The 16,954-nt window shown below is 36.8% G+C and overlaps 1 non-coding gene across 1 annotated transcript; it reads right to left on the bottom strand.

Annotated features, from left to right (window-relative positions):
• Window positions 1-4,398: 4,398 nt before the first annotated feature.
• On the bottom strand, window positions 4,399-4,505 carry LOC124986087 (U6 spliceosomal RNA). Its single transcript, XR_007108988.1, has one exon. It is a non-coding gene; the product is annotated as a U6 spliceosomal RNA (small nuclear RNA).
• Window positions 4,506-16,954: the final 12,449 nt, after the last annotated feature.

Genomic DNA, 16,954 nt, shown 5'->3' with positions numbered 1-16,954 from the left:
TCTTCCTGATAAGCAAAGTTTCTCTTCCTCTAAGCAAAGCCTATCTTTCTCTCAAAGTCTCTCTTCCTCTATAAATTAGTGAATATAGGAAAAATAGTTTATTTCCAGGCCCCTCTGATAAATACCTGCGCAATTGTTGCTGCGGGCAGCGACAGGAGGCTGTGATTTTTAACTTGCAGGACCTCTGATCCCAGTTTCTACTTTCTGATTTCTAGTCCTACTGATTTTAGCCTCTTCCTTAGAGGAAACTCCAAAGACTAGGCAGTGAGGACATTTAATAAACTATTTTTCTTTAGAATTTGCCACCATTGTCTTTCTCTCTCCTCTCTTTCATTTCAATTACCTTGACATTTTTGACATTTCTGCCTATAGTACTAAGTCCCTAACCTATCTTCCTACCTTGGACTCATCTCTTTTCCATTTCTTACACTCTGACTTTAGATCGTAAGAGGCAGATCATAAAGTTCTGTTTCCTTGAATAAAAATCCATATGCCTTAGAGGATAAAATTCAAACTACTTTTTGTAGCACTCCATTCACTTCAAAAGTTTGTTCCAACATAGCTTTCAAGTCTCATTTCCTGTCTGTCCAATGTACAAGTCACATAGTTGATGGTGCCCAGAAAGCGCTCTCCATTTTCATCCAGTGAAGATTGGACCTAGGCTGTTCTCTTAGCCTGGAATAATTTTTCTCAACTTGTCCTTTGAGTTGACTGCTTTTATCTTTCACCATCTGGTTTAAAACTTGCCTCTTCTGTGAAGGCATTGAGAATCCATCAGACAAAGAAGTTAAATGGTTTTTCCTTTCTGCAGCCCAGCACTCTGGAGTTCTAATATCATGGCCCATACAACTCTGTTCTGCCTTGCAGTGAGCTCCTTAGCAGCAGTGATGAGTTGTATTCATCCCTGTATGCTAAATCCTTTCCCCAACTCTAAGGTTAAGGGTGACCAGCAAAGAGTAGGCTACTAGTAGATGTTTAGTAAAGGGATGCTTGAAGAACACAGGAAGAATTCGTTCCCAATTGTTTCCTCATAGAAGGAAACATTTAATGTCAAATTGCTCAGCGTAGAAAGTCTGCCTGACCTAGCTAACCATCTTTGCAGAAGTCCCTCTTTCCATGGCACATAGTATCTGTCTTTGATCTGGCCATCTATCATTCTCTTCACTTCTTTGTCCATGGATGTGACAGTCCAGCCAACTGAGAAATGACTGGAAACTCCTGGATGGTGAAGGAAAATGCTACTGGCCACCTGTAACCTGGCATGTAACCTTACCTAAGTCACACCCCCTCTGATTGGGCTTCCTCATCTCGGTAAGGAAGTGGTAACGAGACACATGGTTAACCACATAGTTTTAAAATTACATTTTATATTATGCGATAAAGCTGGTTAATAGGAGCAATAGGTATACTCATCTCGTTTGAAATGAAGCACCAGACAAATGCAGTTGGAAAGACAGAAAGGAAGAAATAGGGTACAGGAAAGTATGAGTAGAAATCCTTTAATCGGAGAACAGAAAGAAAGGAAGAGAAGGGGTATAACAGGAAGAGATGAGTTAACAAGTGACAAATTGTTGAATCATAGTCGCCAAACCAAAGAGGAATGTAATCACCTTCCAAACATGTAAGTGAGCCACCAGGATCATAGGGGACAGGGAGCCTCCATGTTATGTTATGTATACAACATGGAGGGCCCATCCTTTCTTCTCCCTTGTTAATGAGTGCTCTTTGGGGGCTAATAAGATGAAACTATGGAGCGATTCCAGAAGCTATAAAGAACTTACTTCCTGAAAAGAACCCCATTTCCTGATATTTGTAACTCATTTGCCTGAAAACAAGATAACACAGCTATTAATCATCATACTCCTATTAAAAGACTCATACCAGGTCTATTTTTGGGAGAATGCTTTGATAAGAAGGGAGGCAGGGGAGAGAGGAAAAGGGTACCAAATGAAAGGAAAAAATAGCCCAAACTAAAAGATGTGGTAGAGCTGGAGGAACCAGGAAGATAAGGGCCACAGGGATCCAGAGCCTCCTTCACGTATATTGGGGAAAAAGTTTCTAAATTTGTTGAGGCTACTGACAATTTGAGAATAGTTAAGAGAGTCATGACAATCTAGAACAGCTTCTGAACATTTGTAAAACATTGGTAGTTTTTAAAAAATACTAGGATGGTGATTTCTATCATAAAGAAAAAAGTGAATGTTAACAGATAAATTCATGATTTCCAGAGCAAGTTCAACTTCCCTTCTGTACTAGGTATAAACAATACAATATATTTATTTTTTATTATTGAAAGTGCTCTTAATTACTCCAGATATATTAAAGACTGGAGATCATATTAATGTGATAATAAAGTTATTAACATGAGTTTTCAAAGAAATTGCTTTTTGTTAAGCCCAGGAGTTCTGAGAGTAATTATTTTTTAACTGCAAAGTAGAACAAATATCTTCTGGGTAAAATATTCTTATTTAAAAATTATTTTATTTATGTGAATTGTTAGCATTTAGGATATGATGATGATTTCATTATCAAAGAGATACCTGTCAACTTGCTATATTGATAAATGGCTTGTGTATTTGTGTTTGAGGTGTCTTGGAGAAGAATGATTAACACCCGTTATATCCCATTGTCCTTTATATAGGACACCTAAAAAAAAAAAAAAACCTATAAAATTTTAGAGAACAAGTATAAAATTGTTCAAGTTTTTATAGGTGTCTTATACCTACAGGACCATGTAACACGGTAGATTAAGAACACTTGGAGTGGATTTCTGTTATCCATGCTATTCTTATCTGCTCTCAAAATGAATGAAGATCGACCATGCATTACTCAGGTGTAAGGATTTCTAATTCTGGTTCTTTTGAATATGTTAAATGAGAAGCTTGGTGCAGTCAGTGAATAACAGTCACATAAAGGCACACTTTCCTTCTCCACGGTGAGAACACAATCCCTTTACTGTCCATCAATAAATAACTCAAGGGATGTTCCCAGCAAGGAATTTTACTCATCAAAACCATTTCTGGGCAAAGGAAATTCATGGAAGTATATTGGTGCTAAGTGAGTGATCATGGTCATAAGGAAAAAAGAAAAACAAATGCATGGAAACCACATCTTCATTCCCATTAAGCCATGTAAATGTGTATTAGGCTAATGTGCCTAATATAGACTGGTGACGGAACCGGAACGCTGCTTAGAGAATGTTGAAATAAGTCATTTTGGTAATTCCAAAGAGTTTCTATAGATATTCACTGGATTTCTTTTTAATTATTCTATATCTGTTTAGAGATGTGCAATTTCAACTATGTAATTGGATTTTAAGTACTTTTTCATGACTATAAATAAAGTGCTACATGCAATTACGTTGAAAAAGCTATAGTGCAAAAGCAAGTTGCAGCCCACAGGTTATGGCACTTTAGCATACGGAGGATGCTCTTCTTATGCTGTGAAAACCAAATTAAAAAGAATGCTTTGCCCCTTAAGCTAGATGATAGCCTGATTATATTTAGAGCAAATTCACTTCCCACAATCATCTGGTAGGAAAGATGACACTATTCAAACTTCATCTCCTCCCCTGGACAGTATTGGGACTGGAAGGAATTATTAACAGAAAAGAATAACCCACCCAGGAACCAGACCCAGAATACTAATCAGTTTTGAAAAAAACAGATCTATTTTTATCTTGCTTTCAGACATGATTTTATTTTTCCTATAATAAAAGCTATGATTTTCAATCTGGGTGCGGGGTGGTTTGGGGCAAAAGCTGAGGAGGTATGTGTCCTTGGCATGAAGTTCATTACCCTTTGGCATCAGCCTCTTCCACGAGGCCAACTTGGTCCCTCCTTTTCCCAGTTTCAGGTAGTATCAAGTTCAGGTTCTTCTCAAAGCTGCCAGTTGAGAAGTGGGTCTTCCTCCAATCTTTTGTTAGGAAAGGGCCTAAGTTCAACAAACACCAGGGCAAACTGGAGCATCAGAGGTCGCATCTCTTTCACATGCTGTAACTGGCAGTGAGGAAAGTTTAAGTTGAGAGAGAGTGTGCTGCCAGCAGACTCGCTGCACTCCGTCAATTTAATTCTCTCCACCTGCTTTCCATTTGCCAAAATGGCCGCCCCATTTTAGCTCTGGGATTTCTCACAGACTTTGTGCCATCGCTTAAGTTAATTTCCTTCCGGCTTCATGCCACCCAACCCCCGTGGCACCATCTGCGGCGTCATCCCCATAGCCTCTCTGGATTTAAGACTTAACTTCCCTGTCACCACCTCTCTCCAGGCTTTCTTACACCACCTATTCAAATCCATGGAGCCACAGTGAGCACAACATATATTCTATCCAAAGTCTTTTTTTTAAGAGTTGCATTTTATTTTATTTATTTATTTTTTATAATTTTGTTTATTTTTACAGAAAAATATGGAATGCTTCACAAATTTGCATGTCATCCTTGCTCAGGGACCATGCTAATCTTTTCTGTATCATTCCAATTTTAGTGTATGCGCTGTCAAAGTGAGCACCCAAAGTCTTTCTTTAGGTGGTTTCCTAATTCTTTTTTTTTTTTTTTTTAACAAGGTAGGATGATGAATGTTCTTTCTGCAAATTTTCATATTTAAAAAATTTGTTAGATCTATGCATGTTGTTGGCTTTTAGGATGTAACAAATATTCCATTACCAAAGATAGTTAGCAACTTTCTATATTATTCTGGATATCTTTTTTCATTTCCCTATTAGGGTCCATGGTTTGTGCTGCTTTTGTAATCCTCTTTTGGTCCACCTGTCTTCTGGATCTTCCTGTGAGGGTTTTACAAAATGTAAAACAACATCTTTCTAGTCATTGCAATTTGTATTTCATCAAGGAAGAGAAACCTTAGACACATGAAAGAGGACACATCCAGTCTGCCTGGAGCCAGCTCTAAATGAACAGGGGTAGCTGCTCAGAGAGGAGATGGATCAGAGTACATTGGGTCCCTTCATGCAAATCAGTCAGCCTGTGTTGATAGGAGTCAACAAAGCAGAAAGAATACTTTAGAATTCAACATACTGCAAAAAGAAAAAAGAAAACTCAGAATATTTATAAAATTTCCCTGTAACTTACTACTTTGGGGTTAGAATGTGATAGAAACACATTATGATACTTTTATCAATTTGATTTTCTTCACTCATGAAAGTAGTGCTCAGATATTGTTAAGTGATTTTACAAGTTTAATTTTTTTATCCTTCATCTTATTTCTCCAAAGAAGTTAGGCTTCATGAGTAATAAGTTTTGGAAAGTTTGCCACATCTGTCTAATCCTAAGTAATACTTTTTTGTAGGTAATCTTAAATGACTTTTTCATAAGCATTTATTGTGATTTTTGTCTTTCCCAGAAAGAATGAGTCATTATTAATTTAGTCTTAGAGCACACAGAGAATCGGATATGTTGTAAGTTGGGAATTCTTTGGGACTGTTTTTCTTTAAGGAAAAGCTGCTGGATGGGTGAGGCAATAAAATATCCACCAACATTATTTCCACAGTTTCTTATGGGTCACTGTATGATGTGCTGAGAAAATTTAATACCTATACATAGATATTTGCATACAGTTTCATATCTATATCATAACCTCTGTACATTTGCAATTAAGATTAAGAAAATCATTATTGAATTCCAACCTGTCAAATATTTACAATTGGAATCTTATTTAACATCAGTACAAAATGAATTTCACTATCTGATTTTATATTTTGGATACAAGTCTTTTATTAGCTATGCTTTCTGTGAACATTTTCTACCAATCTGGCTTTCTCTTTCACTCTATGAAACACATTAAGAGAATAAGATCTTCATTTACTAAAGTCATGTCATTGGTTTTTATTTGTGCTTGTGGTGTTGTATCTAAAGACTCATGGCTAACATCAAAGTCACTTAAATTTTCTTTTTTGCTTTCTTTTTCTTCTTTTGGGGTCCTGGGATTGAACCCAGGGCCTTGTGCATGCTAAACACTACCTCAGCTACCAAACTACCACGTGGCTACACCCCAAATCTCTCCTGTATTTTCTTCTAGTATTATAGATTTTTATTTTTACACTTACATGTATGATCCATTTTGAATTAATTTTTTTGTGTATGATGTAAGGCTATGCCTGGGTTTATTTTTCTACATGTGGATGTCCAATTGTTCAGTACTATCTGTTGAAGACAATGATTACCTTCTCTATTGAATTGACTCTGCTCCTTTTTCAAAGATCAATTGGCTATCTTTCTATATTTGTGTGAAGGTATTTCTCAGCTCACTGTCCTGATTCATTTATCTTTGTGTCTGTTCTGCCATTATTCCCAGTTTTAATCGATGAAGAAAATAATCTCAGGGAATTTTGAGCAATCATCTCAAAGTCACTTAATCACTAAGTTGCAGACTAGAAATTTGAAGTCATAGCTCATACCCATTGCACTAAACTACAGCTACCACTCTTTCAAGGCAGAACAAAACAGTATGACTTTTAAAATCAGAATTCCTTAACCCTTCTGCTTCCCTTGCATTCTCTTTGATCATGTGACATACATGCCTTCTCCTCTTTGACTGCATGACCTATAGCACTTTGGTCTCACGGGGACAGATTAGCTGGAGAATGTGGCTACTGAGTAGACAATACATTGTACACAGTAAGTTTCATCCACTTGTGCATTCTGAACCCTGCCATTGTCTAATTTGAGGTTGTTTTATTGATAAAATGCACAGGTGCAAATTAAAACCCACATCCCTTTACAGTCTAAGATGGAAGATTTCTGGTAACGCTGTACTGGATGGATAATGACATGAACTGCTAATGATGCAGCTGCAAAGGGCTTAATTCTTGCTCCTGGCTCCTGCTTTCCAGAAAGGAAGTTTGAAGAGAGAGGGTATCATCAGTTTTGCTGGGAGGAATGGCTGCAGGACCCTACTTTTGCTAGTATAGATTTTTTTTAGAAAAGGAAAGGTTTAGTTTGAAGTGTTTTTTTTTTTTTTTTTTTTTTTTTTTTTTTTTCTTTCTGAACAAAACAATACTTTAGATTTGAGCCTGGCATTTTGCAGGACTTCAAGTATTTTGCACCTATAGTCACTTTTTCAAACTTAGTAGATAGGATTTAAATTGAAAGCCAAAGTCTCCTTGCTTTCAGAATGGAGGGACTTCCTGGTCTTCGCCCCTCAGAGAGTTGTTGGACCAAAAGTGAAAGAAATTCAAGACTAAGTCACATTCTGTAGAACTCAGGTGAGTCCTTGGGTAAGAACCCTGGAAAATGAAAGGACCCTAAAATCTTAACATTGTCACCGAGGAAACTTATGAATCCCTCCTCTTGACATGTTTTATGATGGTTCAGTGGGGTCGTGGCAGGAGGATGAATGGCAACCTGATCAGGGTTCTTTCCACCCCCAGATCCTACTGCACAATTGTTCTCCAATGGTGAACTCCAGATAATTTATTACCTGAATTATAAACTGTCTTCTAGTTATTTATCCTTTTAACTTAAAGTTTAAAGGGCTGGGACAGTAGCTCAGTGGCAGAGTATTCCCCCAGCATGTGTGAGGCCTTGGGTTTCATCCTCAGCACCACATAAAAATAAACAAATAAAATAAAGGCATACTGTCCATTTACAACTACGAAAAATTTTTTTTAAGATTTAAGGTTTAAAATACTTTAGAAGAGATGTGGATCATAGGATAGGGTATCACTGAATTCCTAAATGCCATTGCAGAAGAAATTGTGAGATGTTTAGAAGACAAATTTATATTATTATCATTATTATTAATTGAACATGTAATACAAGAACTGAGGGATCAAGGTGTTAAGTAATTTGTGCAGGTAGAAACATTGAACGGATACTCTTCCAGATGTTCTCTTTTTCTGAAATGACATTATTCCTCAAATGTTATCTTACTGATTTATTTCTGCATAGTGTAATCTTAGCAATTCCTCACATCTCCAAAAGGCATAGATCTGTATTTAGAACATCAAAGTGTTCATAGCTTAAATCTTCCTTTATAGCATCAAAATGCTTTGCAACATCTGTATTTTACATATGGCCTAAAAAAATTGCCACACATATTACCAATAATAGTTTTGGACTTTTATATGGGAACTCTTTTCTGTTAGAATTAATTGCTGCAAATTAAATCATTTGAACTTTACAGAAGAAAATGCATTTTGATGATATTCGATGGAAACTTAAAATTCCTTAAGTCCAACCTGTTACATTTACAAATTAGAAATGAATGCTCAGAGAATGCAATGTCTGCCTGAGTTTCTAGAACATTTAGATAATGAGAAGCAAATCTCTGGACCATGACAGTTTACTTTGCACAGTTACATGTTTTCTTTTACCTTGAAAATGAATCCTTTATTGTTACATACTTGTTTTAGAGAAGTGGAAATACTATATGCTTATGAAAAGTCTGTGGTTTTCAAGGATAGGTTCCCTGTTGAACTTGTCCTGAACTCAGTTGAAGGCTAATAATGACAGCTGAGTGAGTGGGAGGGGCTGATTGTCATAAAGACAGAGCCAACCCTGTCCACAGTTGATAAAGAGAAACTCAGATGGCGGGTCTGCTGCTCCAGAGTTGAATCAACCGGCTCCTCCTTGCAGTGAACATGCTGTTTCATATGTGGATTTGGAAGGCTTTTCAGCCTTTGTACATAGGAACACTGAACGTCAGAGCTTTGCATTTGTCACCGTAAGGGGGTTCAAGGAGGTCTCTCCAGAGGCAGAGGAGACCTCTACTTAGACCTGCAGGTTCTTGACATGACACAGAAAAGAATTTAAAGATGAATCCAATTTAAGCAAAGAGGAAGAGTTTTATTGGAAAGTATAAGGTGAAGATAAACATTCCCAGGACAGAATGCAAGCTACCTCAAGAGCAACTTGTGCTTTTGGATCTCAGGCTCTTCTTTCAAAGGAAACTCTGTGACAGGTGAGCATGGAAAGGTATACGGCGATGATGTCAGTCAAAAGATGGTCTAGGTGGTTTGGCTGTTCTCCATTATCTCGTCAATAGATAGCATTTTGAATGTACTCTGTAAGTTTCTTAAAATATTGCATTTCCCTTTGCTTAATCTATCCTAAAAATTGGTGTGTTAATACATTGCACAGGGCAGTTTTCCTAAGTATGGGAATTTTCCCAGTAAATTCAGGATTGTAAGTGAATTTACAGTAACTTTAAGATTTGTAGAGTATCAGGCCTGGGGAAAAACTGGCTGGGAGAGAAAAGGTACAAAGGACTTCAGCACAGGTTTTCAGATTAAAGTTGCAGTTTTCCTGTTCTTTTTGTCTTCTTTCTACCCATCTTTTATTTCTTTTCTGTCCTGCCTCATTTATGAAAAGCCAGAGTTTCTGAAGCAGCCAATTAAAGATCTGCTTTGGGCAGTTTCTTCAGATGAAATGAAAACTTCAAAAGTCCTTTTTTTTTCTTTTGGTAATCATTCATTTACCATCACCATCTTTCCTTTTAAGCTTCTTCTTTTCCATTATAAATCTTATAATTTATAGTCTAATCTTATAATTTATAGTCTAATTCCTATAAGTCGAATTCTCTTCTTACCTCTTTATTCCCACCCTTTATGTCTACTCAGGGATGCACTATAAGACTAGAATTAAATTTAGGAACTCTTCTCATTTTCATAATGTTTCCTATTTTCCATTTTAATCTCCATTGGGTGGACACATCTGTGTTTTGTATGCTCTGATGACTCCCAAGAATCACAAGCACAATTTCAGAATCCCAGAATCCATGTTGATTTGCAACTCATTTAATAAATGACCTTTCCTTTCTCTCTCTCTCTCTCTCTCTCTCTTTCTCCTGGGTGTAAAACCTATATTTTTTCTTGGCTCTGACTGAGTAACCTTGGGTAAATTTTACTTTATTTTATTTCACTATGTTTTTTTATTTGTTCTTTTTTAGTATACATGACTGTAGAGTGTACTTTGACATATTATACATACATGGAGTATAACTTCTTATAATTAGGATCCTCATCATAAAGTAGTAGACCTGTTAGAAATCCACCTTGTGCAAGGGATTCAAATGCTCCCTTATGAAGATTCCCATCCTGTGAAAATAGCCTAAAAGCAGCCTGGGCTGAACCAGTTAGCTGAAGGAAATGTTTTATTTTTCCCAAATAGAGGTAACGTCTCATTTGTTTCTGGCTCCTTCTAAGGGTCAAGCAGTAGGTTTCCAGTTGCTAGGCTAATAACTGTAACATTTTTAGGAGCTGAGCTCTTTAGTCTGATTCGAGAGCATGGATAAAAGCTAGCCATGGTGCTGGAGGATTCATTTTTCTTGTGATAATTAAGAGATAAAAAAAAGTGGTATTACTGTGATGTGTTCTCTCACTTGCAATCCTTTGACTCTCTACCCATGTATTAGGATTTTCAAGAAAGAAAAAACTAATGGGAAAGTATGCTTGCATGCACCCTCTCTCTTTTTATTCCCTTCCTTTTCCTTTACCTTTCCCCCTCTACTAATTAAAAGAAATTGGCTCATATAATTATGAGGCTGAGAAGTCTCAAGATATGCAGTTGATAAACTGGAGACTCAGGATAGACAGTGATGCAGTTCTAGTTCAAATCTGAAGGTCTGGGAACCAGAAGAGCCAAAGGTGTAAACTCCAGTCTGTTTGAGTGTGAAAGCAGAGAAAGATTGCTATCCCAGGTTGAAGACAGTCAGGAAGAAAGAGCGAATTCTTACTCAGTCTTTTATTCTATTCAAGACATCAGTGAAATGAATGAGGACACCATGTTGCAGGGAGCAGTCTGCCTTACTGGATCTACTGATTCAAATGTTAATCTCTTGTAGAAAATCCTCACAGACACACCCAGAATAATGTTGAACCCAATATCTGGGCATCCTGTAGGCCAGGCAAGTTGGAAAATAAAATTAACCTCTACAGCCACTTTTGAACTTTGCCTGGGATTGGTACTATGAAATAGTTCACAGATTGGATCCCATTTGGGGAGAAATTAATGCCATCCTCCTACTCTGCTTCTTCTAACCACCCCTGTCAAATTGTATTAGAGTGCATAGCTGGAATGGGTGGTATCAAAGAGGCATATAGAATGAGCTAGAGTCCCTAGGCTTGCCTCTCCTAGGCAGAAATCTTTGTGGTTTCACTATAGTCTAACTTCACTCTTCAGGGTTCTGTGTGGGATTTGAGGTCAAACCCTATCATAAGCAACGTCAATCCTTGCCACATTAACTGGGGAATATTACTTCAGGAATAATGAAGAGATAGTTAGAATTTGTAGGTCCTGGTGTTGTCTTATCTACGTATTAGGCACAGTTGACAGGAGTTGACTAATAACTAACCCAAAGGTGGCTGATAATGCTCCTGTGTTTTCTTTATTCAACAAGTATCTTACTGCCCCATAAAGTAAAGTTATCAGAGAGAGAGAGAGAGAGAGAGAGAGAGAGAACAGAAGTCATACTCTATGATCTCTCTTCTCATAGAGCAGAAAACAGATTCTGAACTTGTTGTTAAAAATTTAGTGCCTGTGAGTCTTTGGTCAGTAATTTAAAAAAAAAAAAAATAGTATGTAGCACCAAGGTGTCATTCTACTTGAGCAACTTTATTTTACTTGTCCACTTTCCCAGAACCATAGAATAAGATCACCAAAATCAGTTTAAGAAAACAAATTGTTGAATGGGAGAGAAAAAGATCTTTCCTGATATGAGTGAATAATAATAATTCATTTATAAAAATAATAATTATTATTATGGTACCAAGGATTGAACTCAGGGGCACTTAACCACTGAGTTACATCCTCAGACTCCCCTTTTTATTTTTTCTTTGTTTGGGGTGCCAGTGGGTTTGCTGCCATTGCTATCTTGGGGCACAGCTGCCCTGTCTGGGGACATTGGCTAGGGCCTGGAGGTTCACTGTGGGAGTTTCTGAGGGTTTGGCTGCACCTGGGTTCTTCCTCCTGGGAGTGTCGGTAGAACCATCTAGTTAGGTTTCTCAGGGTTTTGCATACCTGGTGGTCTCTCTCCAAATTCCAGTGGCGTTGAGATCTTGGGACAGCAATGTGGCCAAACCCAGGTCATCTGAGGCCTGGATTGGTAGGATAGTGACTGCGTGTGCTGTGGACAGTCTGGACCAGTCTGTCTTGTGGGGAGGTTGGATTCAGGGCTGAGAAGTTTTCGGATGCTGGCAGAGACAATTGTTCAATTTTCCACCGAGTTTTATTTTATTTTTATTTTTTTCTCCTCTCTCATCTCTCTCCACCATACTTGGAGCAGGGTGTTTTTCGTGCATCACTTGTTGAGGATTGTGATATGTGCATGGCATTTTGCAGTTCTGCTGTATATCAATACCAAAAACAGTAGAAAACAGGGGAAAATTAAAATCAGCTGAAATCAATAAAAGTGAAACGAAAGAAATAATAGAAAATTGACAAAAAAGTTGGTTCTTTGAAAAAAATCAATAAAATTGATAAATCTCTAGCTACACTAACAAAGAGAAAAAGAGAGAAAACCCAAACTACTAAAATATGTGATGAAAAAGGAAATATCACAATGGACACAACTGAAATACAGAAGGTAATTAGAAACTATTTTGAAAATTTATATTCCAATAGAATGGAAAATATTAAAGACATTGACAAATTTCTAGACACATATGACCTACCTAAACTGAATCAGGAGATCACACATAATACAAAGAGAACAATTTCAAGTAATGAAATAGAAAACGCCATCAAAAGCCTACCAATTAAGAAAAACCCAGGGGCAGATGGATTCTCAGCCAAGTTCTACAAGACTTTCAAAGAAGAATTAACACGAATACTTCTCAAATTATTCCGTGAAATATAAAAGGAGGGAACCCTTCCAAAATCATTCTATAAGGCTAATATCACCCTGATACTAAAACCAGACAAAGACACATCAAGGAGAGAAAACTTCAGACCAGTGTCCCTGATGAATATTGATGTAAAAATTCTCAGTAAAATTCTGACAAATCCCATACAAAAACATATTAAAAAGATAGTGCACCCAAATCAAGTGGGGTTCATCCCAGGGATGCAAGGTTGGTTCAACATATGGAAAACAATCAACATAATTCATCATACCAATAGACTTAAATACAAGAATCATGTGATTATCTCAATAGATACAGAAAAAGCATTTGACAACATACAGCATCCCTTCATGTTCAAAACACTAGAAAAAACAGGGATAGTAAGAACATACTTCAACATCATAAAAGCCATATATGCTAAAACCAAGGCCAACATCATTGTCAATGGAGAAGAATTAAAAGCATTCCCTCTAAAAATTGGAACAAGAAAAGGATGCCCTCTTTTACACCACTTTTATTCAGCAGTGTCCTTGAAACTTTAGCTACAACAATTAGAAGAAAGAAATTAAAGGGATACAAATAGGTAAAGAAGAACTCAAACTATCACTATTTACTGATGACAAGATTCTATATTTAGAAGATCCAAAAAATTCCACCAGAAAACTGAAATTCATAAAGGAATCACCTTGTCCTCCTAGGATCTGACTTCCTTAACAAGACCCAAAAAGCACAAGAAGTTAAATCAAGAATCAAAAAATGGGATGGATTCAAACAAAAAGCTTCTTCTCAGCAAAAGAAACAATAATGTGAAGAGAGAGCCTACAGTTTGGGAGAAAATCTTTACCACATGCACTTCAGACAGATAAAGCATTAATCTCTAGGATATATAAAGAACTCACAAAACTTAACACCAAAAACAAACAAACAAACAAAAAACAATTAACCTAATCAATAAATGGGCTAAAGAACTGAACAGACACTTAACAGAAGATATACAATTGATCAACAAATATATGAAAAAATGTTCAACATCTCTAGCAATTAGAGAAATGCAAATCGAAACGACTCTAAGATTTTATCTCACTCCAATCAGAATGACAATCATCAAGAACACAAGCAACATTAAATGTTGGCGAGGAAGTGGGGAAAAGGTACACGCGTATATTGCTGGTGGGAATGCAAAAATGGTGCAGCCACTATGGAAAGCAGTATTGAGATTCTTCAAAAAACTTGGAAAGGAACCACCATTTGACCCAGTTATCCCACTCCTTGTTTTATACCCAATGGACTTAAAATAAGCATACTTCAGTGACTCAGTCACATCAACGTTTATAGCAGCTCAACTCACAATAGCCAAACCATGGAACCAACTTAGGTGCCATTCAACAGATGGATGGATAAAGAAAATATGGTATATAGATACGATGAAGTATTACTCAGCCTTAAAGAAGAATGAAATTATGGCATTTGCTGGTAAATGGATGGAGTTGGAGAATATCTTGCTAAGTGAAATAAGCCAAACCCAAAAAAACAAAGGTCGAATGTTTTCTTTGATATGTGGATGCTAATTCACAATAAGGTGGAGGGGCACTAGGGAAGAATAGTTACTGTATATTAGGTAGAGAAGAGTGAAGGAAGGGGAAGGGGTATGAGGGTAGGAAGGATAGTAGAATGAAACAGATAATACCTCATGTACATGTGTGACTGCCTGACCAATGTGATCCTATAATATGTGCAATCAGAAAAATGAGAAATTACACTCCATTTATATATAGTCTATTAAAATGTATAAATGCATTCTACTGTTATATACAACTAATTAGAAGAAATAAAAAGTAGTGGTAATTATTATTTGTTAGTGATATTCTCATGATTAAGATAATTCTGCAAAGACCTAGAATAGTGCTGAGAACATATTTTTAAAATATATTTTAACTTCTGTTCTCCAAAGCCTTTTCTCTACCTTTCCAGGGTTAAATTTGGAATACTGGGAAAATATAGTTTCTCATGTGTTTAGATTACTTCCTCTGCTTTTACGTAATCATTTTAAATAAACATTCACTGAGAGCATTTACTAGAAATATATGTATAACAGTTATTATGATCTATCTTAATTGGAATAATTAAAATTTTTTTAAAAATGCAGAATCTATCTTCATGAAAACTTTAGTAGAGTTTTTAGCGAGGTACACAAATCAAGTGGTCTTATAAATAGTAGTTTATAATTTTGCAGCATTTTCACATGCACTCTTTCATTTAATCTTTATTAGAACCTTTTGTAACAGAGTTATGTATTTCATATTATTTCACCGTTTGGTAACAAAAGAAGAAAAAATCTCAAGGAAGTTGAATAACTTGGTCAAGGTCTCCCAGGCAACAATCAAGGGCATGAACAAGAAACCAACCCCTCTAATGCAAACCTTGTGCCCCTGCACCCTAGCACACAATGGCTGTACTTAACACGTTTCAAGTGAAAACTTCCTAGGGAATCCTTCTTAAATGAAGACCACAGGATTGACTGTCAAAATAATGACTTACTATTAAGCAGTGTCAGAATGCCTGGTTGCTTAAGGCTAATAACTTCAACTACAGAATGTCCTTTGAAACACCCTTGAAAGACAGATTTTGGTAGGCTTGGGGGCCCTCTGCCTCATGCTAATAAACTTAATTGTGTGGCCTTAAGATGGAATCTCAAATAAAACAAGAACAATATCAGGCTTTTCTCCTGTAACAGAAACACTGTGATACCATCGGGAAGCGCTTTAGAAGGTATGAAAGACTATATAACTATACTAATTTTTAATTATTCTCTGTGATATGGGAATCGGTGATAATGTGAAAGCAATTAATAACCAGTTTGTAGTACATTTCATGATTATCTCTGCAAGGCAGGAATAGTATCCATCATTAATACTTGTTTTCCCTGGGTATTTACAAATGAGTGGTTGAAGAAGGGAATTGGATTGATGATTTTTAAAGTCAACTTGTTAATTTAATTGACTATAGATAGACCCAGCAAGTCCAAAGGTTGACTGTGTAAGCAATGTTTCCAAAATAAGAAGCCCTCTGAACAGTAAAGCTTTATATTTACTTTAAGCCCTGGGAATAATATCTGGGAAGTTAATTGGTATTATGCTGTTGTTTTTCTTTCTTGCACATAAAGTATCCACAATTTCAGGTTTTTAAAGAACTGTTCTTTCATAGTAAGTTCTATAACTCAAGGCCTTAAGAGCAAAGAGATTTTTCCAAAATTCATATTTTTACTCCCATGTGATCTTCTTGTGGTATGTTTATCTTTTAGAGTTCTTTTTTTAAATTGAAGGTGTTTTGGGTTAGTATCTAGAAAATTTGAATTAAAGTGAGAGAACTCATTGTTGGCAGAGCTCTGGGTAAATATTAAGAAAGCATCCCCCCCAGAGTGCAATCTGGCAATTCTTATTCAAGAAACATTAAGCACTGGCTCTGGGTTCCTTGTGAGGTGGTGAGAATATTAGGATAGAATACACGCCTTCTGCTTTGAAAAAACCGTCTACGAGGGAAAGAATAAATCTGACAGGAACGATGTTGGGTAGACAGCAGACAGCACCTCTGCAGAGACCAGAACTGGGCTTCTGACCTTGTGGTAATAACTCCTGCCCCCACAAACCCCAGGGGATAAGACGGACTCAGGGCAGGACTACCCAAGTCCTTCCGTAACATTTCTCAAACTTAAAGTCAGCTAGCAAAGCTTCCTTTCGTCTGGAATGTTCGGCAATAGGATGTACCTTCAGAGCTGAGTGTGGGCATGTTCCTGGCCACCAGACAACGCTGAACTGAGACAATGGAGAGCTCAAGGCAGAGCAGAGTCAAGAAACAGAGGGTCCCTGACATTGGGTTTCTGCCTCTAAGCATCTTGCCCCTCCCATGGTTTGCTTACTAGACTTGATATTCTCTCTCTCTCTTTTTTCTGCTTGATCAAAGTTTGATTTCTGTTATTAGCAATCTGAGTAATATAAATCATAGGTGTTCTAATGGAGGTAAGAAGGACAAAATTATTTATACTCAAATATGTAATAATTTTGATTTTAGAGATAATGTTCATTATTGGCAGGTTCTTACCTGTGAATTCTCATACTTGTTAAAATTGATTTGTAATCTCAAGGTCAAAACTCCTCCTGCTTTG

This window comes from Sciurus carolinensis, chromosome 5 (genome assembly GCF_902686445.1).
Source record: "Sciurus carolinensis chromosome 5, mSciCar1.2, whole genome shotgun sequence".
NCBI lineage: Eukaryota > Metazoa > Chordata > Mammalia > Rodentia > Sciuridae > Sciurus > Sciurus carolinensis.
Note: the sequence above shows the minus strand (reverse complement) of the source record. Positions and strands in the feature narration are given on the sequence as shown.